The sequence below is a fragment of the Rattus norvegicus genome, chromosome 8 (genome assembly GCF_036323735.1).
Source record: "Rattus norvegicus strain BN/NHsdMcwi chromosome 8, GRCr8, whole genome shotgun sequence".
NCBI classification, from domain to species: Eukaryota; Metazoa; Chordata; class Mammalia; order Rodentia; family Muridae; genus Rattus; species Rattus norvegicus.
This window is the reverse complement of record NC_086026.1, coordinates 88,215,548-88,221,838: the sequence shown is the minus strand read 5'-3', so window position 1 is coordinate 88,221,838 and position 6,291 is coordinate 88,215,548.

Below are 6,291 nucleotides of genomic sequence, written 5' to 3'. Positions count from 1 at the left end.
GTCTGTGTTGGTCAATGCTGAAAGTTAACTGTATGGGGTCCCCATGGTATGTTCTAGGGATCGGGTTCTGGTCATCTGGCATGACAGCAGTTACCTCCCCAGGACTGAGCTATTTCAAAGGCCATTTTTCAAACTAAACTCACCCTTAAAAATCCTACTGGTTAGGACAAATGCAATTTAGATGCATGAACCCAAGGTGGTATAGTTGGGCAGACATGGGTTCTACAGCTCAATCTGTCTGGAACTGCAGTAGGTCAGACTGTTAAACATACAGCTAAATTTGCTAAAATTTAGCTGTGTGCTTATCACATAGGATTACTGACTGCACTGTTGGTGGATATTGGAAGTGAAGCAAGGTTGGAGGATTAATGAGTTCAGTTACATGACTAATGTTGAATGTGAATAGCTGAACAGGTTAAGTCCAAAGTGGCTAAGCAAAAGGCTCTTACAGAATGAACTTGTCTAATAGGGTGTAAAACAGGCTGACTGTGAGGTGGTATTTTAATGGGACACCTCAACTGGAAAGATCAGGGTGAAGGCTGTTCTTGAGATTCAGGAAACTAGTATTTAAGTATTTCAGTGTAACGGTTTGCATGTTACAGTGACAGCACTTGAGTTGCCAGAATAGCTAATTGTGAAATAAGTCCGAACAAGTCAATGCTAACCTGAAGGATGTGTGCTCGTAAGGCTGCATGAAGCCCATGTGATCACAACAGGTGGCCTAAATTTAGATGAGATTTGGCAAAAGTCTAATAAACCCTTGGGAATATTTGACATCCAATGAAGTACCATTCAGGGCTAAACTGGTAACTGTTCAAGTGCTTGTGGGTGTGGGAATAGGGGGTGCTGCTGCAAACCTTTGCTTGAAGGCTCCTTCGTTCAGGTTATTGGTTACTGGTTAAAATGGATTGTCAAAGAACTAGCTTCACTTAAGATGTTACCCTCCTCCCCACCCCCCCAAGGATCAAGATTACCTGGGAGAATTGATGAGGGTCATAATGGGTCTGTTGAATATGAAAAGTTTTGTCAAACCTAGTCTGCATGCAAAAGTGTACAATTCAGTGGAATAGCACCATCTACTGGTACTTTAAAGACAGGGTAAAAGCATGTTTTTAGAATTGGGGATAGAATCCAGAGCCTCAGGCTTGGTAGGCAAGCCCTCCACCAAGTAAGCAAAATACATAGGCAGTCCTTGGTCTCAACATCAGATGAAAGAAAGCCAAGTGTTTCTAAGTAGGCTAGCTGTTGAGCTGGTTATGACTAGTGTGGACTTTCTGATGAAACAGATTCTGGTACAGTTGTCCGGCACTCAGTGACAGTTCTGGGGGATCTAAAGGCCTATCTGTACCAGGCCCATATACAAGACCCATGTAGGCAAAAATCTTAGAATTTATGACATTCTGGTTTCTTAACATTTGGACTTTAATGTGGGAGATAAAGGCCTGTTGTTACTAATGATCAGGGTTTCCCCCTCCCTCTTTGGAGCTGGGGACGGAACCCAGGGCCTTGCACTTGCTAGGCAACCTCTCTACCACTGAGCTAAATCCCCAATCCCATGATCAGGGTTTAAAGTCTGGTGCATTCTCAGTCTTGTTTGCATATGGACTAGGGAGTCTAACATCCTTAGAAATAAAGTAGATGAAGCCAGGCTGGGCTTGAAATGGTGAGAATGCTGCTAAGCCTGATAAGAACATCCTCTACTAAGGGAGTCATTTCTAGTGCTCTTGGACGCTGTTTCCACACTGCCTCATCTTACAGCCCGGCTAGGCTCCGGGTTTAAATGAACCCCCTAGTGGCAGTTTTCCTTGGGGGGAAGGTACTGGGTGAACCTAGGAATGATGTTCATTCCTTTAAGAAAAATCCAGAGGCTCAGGTAGGCCTTGAATTTGCGATCTTTATTCACAGCCTCCTGAGGATTGTTAGAATTACAAGCTAGGTTTGGCTCAATTTGTGAGTTTTGGAGTACTTTTCTACCATGTATTTTTCTGAGAACAGTTTTTCTATATATTCCTGGATGTCCTGGAACTTGCTCTGAAGACTAGGTTGGCCTGGAAATCCACCTGCCTGTGTCTCCCAAGACCTGGGATTAAAAATATGCCACCACTCCCAAAGCCACTTTTTGTTATCTAAAAAGGTTTTTCTGTTTTTTGTTTTCTTTCTTTCTTGAGATGGGGTCTTGCATGGCTTACACTGGCTTTGAATTTGCTATGTAGGCAAGTCTGGTATATACCACCATGTACACTGGGTTTACTAAAATTTACCTGGGTGCTTACTATAAGCTTGGTTTTTTCAGAAGTTGAAGCAGGAGGATCATTTGAGCATAGGGATTTGAGGCCAGCTTGGACAAAATAATGAGACTTGTGTTTTTTAAATTTACTTTTCTGCATTAAGAACTAAGCTGATAACAGCAAATTAATCTGGCCTGTGCCTGAAAGGCATTTTACAGAGAACAAGTGTGCAAACTAACGTCAAAGATGGCCTTATTTTAGGAAACAATTGCATGGTATTAAATAGTGTTGACCTCACGCAATGGAATCTCTGAAAGGCCTTTGAATAATTAAAGTGTATTGGAGAGTTCCGTTTGTGATCCCTACAAGAGACATAATAAAGTTAAAATTCAAAAATCCTGTTACAGTAGTTCTTATGTATAAGCAAAAGAGGTAAGAAAACGATGCAAGAGCTCCCCCACTCCCTCATTGCTAAAAAATGTTCTTTTCCCTTCTTGAGATAACTTGTAGCCCAGCTAGCTTGGAGTTCATGGTGTAGCTACTGGTTTGAGTACGTCCCCCACCGCCTCCCATTTAGCATGTGTCTTAAGGTTCTTTTTTGCATAGTGTTTTTTTTTTTTTTCTTTTTTCTTTTTTTCAGAGCTGGGGACTGAACCCAGGGCCTTGCGCTCGCTAGGCAAGCGCTCTACCACTGAGCTAAATCCCCAACCCCGCATAGTGTTTTTTTATTGTATGTCTGTGTACGACATGCATGCTTGGTACCTATGGAGGCCAAAAGAGGGCAGCAGATCCCCTTGATATGTGTTACAGATGGATGCTAGCAACCACCTAGAAAGTGACCCCAAGTCCTCTGGAAGAGTAGCAAATGATCTTAACTGCTGAGCTGCTCACTCCAGCCACCCACTCCTCAGACCCCTACTTTTGAACACACCTTGCCATGTGGCTCCAGCTTGTTTGGAACTTCTAGGTACTAGAAGCTGACCTTGAATTGTGGTTTTCCTCCAGTCTGCCTCCCCACTGCGGGGGTTACAGTGCCTGGGATTGCTGCCCTGTATGTTTTGCTCCAATCCGAGGCAATCCTGCCTCAGCCTCTCAAATTTTGGGGTTACAGGTGTGCATTATATTGCTCAAGTGTGCAACCCTACATGCCAGGCTAAAGTTTGCTATGTAGTCTATGTATTTGTACACATGCACATGTGGTGCGGACTAAAATAATGGCTACCTTTTGAGATTAAGTATCAAGGGGGCTGGAGAGAGTTCAGTAATTAAGAGCACTGGCCCAGGCTCAATTCCCACCATCCACATGGGGGCTCAAAACTGTTGAATCCAGTTTCAGGGATATGGCACCCTCATACAGACATGCATACAGGTAAAGCACCAATGTAAATAAAATAGATCTTTAGAAGATTTTATGTCAAAAGATACAATTCATAATTCAGACCTGATCTGGAAAGACTAAAACTAATGGTACATACCTATGAAAACTGAACTGCACCCAAATGGCCATCTGAAATTGTACATATTTGGTTGCCTCCCCCATAATCAGACCTTAAGGTCTAAGGCCCAAGTGACTGGAGCCCTTGAAAACACTCTAGCTGGAGCCTAAGCAGACATGGGGGCTTCTCCCTGGCAGGCTTACAGGCTGGCAGACATTAAAGAGAAAAGCAGGATCATCTGGCCCACTTGGTTAAATTATCCCCCAGTCTACCCATAAAGGCTGGTTACCCCAGTGCAGGCCTTGGACTATATACTACCCATGTACCAGAAAAGGAAAGAGGGTACAGCATTACCAAACACAGTTCATCAGTAATTATGAAGGGACTGCTTTACTGTTAAAGCAATCAGTTGCAGGGTCAGTTGCAGGAGCAAACATTTTTATTGTATGAAATAATATGACCACTTTTAACCTCCCTTAACCAGCTTACAAAATAAGTTTGTCTGTTTTTTAGTACTTTCACTAATGTTTAAAACTACAGAAAATTTCTAAAGTACTGAAATCTAAGATTTAAATGTCCCAAGTCAGTTTTTTTTTTTTTTTTTTTTTTTTTTTCCCGGAGCTGGGGACCGAACCCAGGGCCTTGCGCTTCCTAGGTAAGCGCTCTACCACTGAGCTAAAACCCCAGCCCCCCAAGTCAGTTTTTAACCTACAAATTAAACTGCATGGGCTACAGATAGCCCCCATCCACCTACCTGAGGCAGGCTCATATAGCCTAGGCTAGTCTCAAACTTAAGATGACTGGATTTCTGATCTTCCTGCTAGAATTAAATTAGTACTAGAATTGAAAAAAAGACTTGGGGCCCCAGCAAGTGGGGAGGTGAGGTGGGGTGGGGACATTGGAGACATTGGGGGTTGGGGGAAGAGGGAGATGTGGAACAGTGGAAAGGTAGGCCAGGAGGGGTTTAAAGTCTGGACTGGAAAAAAAAATTAGAGAATAAAAAAAACTGTGTGTGAGTGTTTTGCCTGCATGTATGTCTGTGTACCACATGCCTATGAAGGCCAGAAGAGGGTGTTGGATGTCCCCTGGAACTGGAGTTACACTGTAGTGAGCCACCATGTGGGTGCTGAAACTCACCCTGTCCTCTGCTAAAGCAGCCATTGCTCTTAACTGCTGAGCCATTTCTTCAGCTTCTCCCCTGACTACATGTACATGGTATCAAACAGAACACCAGCAGAAGACTGTTCTCAAGACAGGAAAATTCACGGAGCAGATCTGGGTGGCTTTGTACAGTCAGTCATAACTTTTCATCCACACTCAAGGCTGTCTCACGGCTTCCTAACCTACAGTAACAAGACAAATGGCTAAAAAGGGCCAATAAGTCGTGATTTGCTCAGTACTAAATTAACCTCACACAAGGGCTTATCAATAGCAAATCTACAAATTGATTTTTCAAAAAGTGACCTGTAAAACCACCATAGGATACCAGCGACCTGCACACAACACAGTGAGGGATGGGTTGTCCTCTGAATCCCTGTCTCCACACTTGCAGACAGACTTGCACTGGTGCCCGAGACCCTCCTAGACTGCACTGTCTTCTTTAGGAGTCCCAGACTTAGTCCCCTTGGTTTTAGCACCCAAAATAACATGTTCACCAGGCATTGGGAGTCAACTTCCTGGGATTTTTATCTTTACAACTGTCTATCTTTCTTCTCCCCCCTCCCTCCCTCCCTTTCCTTCTTTCTTTTGCCTCCATCTTGGAGAGCCACCTGCCTCAGTCTCCCGAGTACTGGGATTAAAGGTGTACGACAGACCACCACTGCCTGGGTTATAACTTGATCCCATTTCTGGACTGGTTGTAAGTGGTGTTCTTAACTTGGCATCATCTACACAGTAGCTGGTAGTTCCTGAAGAGCCTGGGGCTGAAAAGAACAAGCTCCTGGAAGGTATTACTTGAGGCACAAAGGAGGTCTTGCTACTACTAGTGGAGGCCAGAAGAGGGCATCAGACCCTTTGAGCTGAGTTACAGGCATCAGCTGGGAGTAGAACTCAGGTCCTCGGCAAATGTAGCAAGCCCGTGGGCCATCTCTCTGAGTAGTTTCTGTTTCTAAAGCTCAAGTACAATTTTACTAGAGTTTAACAGAAAAACAACAGGGCAGGCATGCTGTAAAACTCTTCAGCTGCCACAAAGAGGGAGCTGGAGAAGAAAAAGAGAAAAAGAATACCATTTAGTTAAAAAAGTAAGTAGGCACAAACGGAGGCGCTTCAGAGAATGAGGGAAGGCCCAGAGTGTCAGGGAAGCATGCCCGTTTGTTTTCACCAGTATGCAGAAAAACAGAAGACGGGAGAGTTCTTCTGAGTCACTGACGAAGGTAGGCAGGAGGAGGAATACAGGCTCTGTAAGTGGCTCCGTTCCCCTAAGACCAGGCCTCACTGTACAGCCATGTTGATTCTGAACTCCTAGTGCTCCCACTTCAGTCTCTTAAGTGATTGGGGGATTATAAGTCAATTCCACCACACTGTCTCAGGTTTAGTTTTGCTTAACTATGATGAACACTGTATGATTTATAGAAATATGAGCCCCAGAGAGAGTTACACATTGTTTTCCACTAACCTTTGTCTGTCCT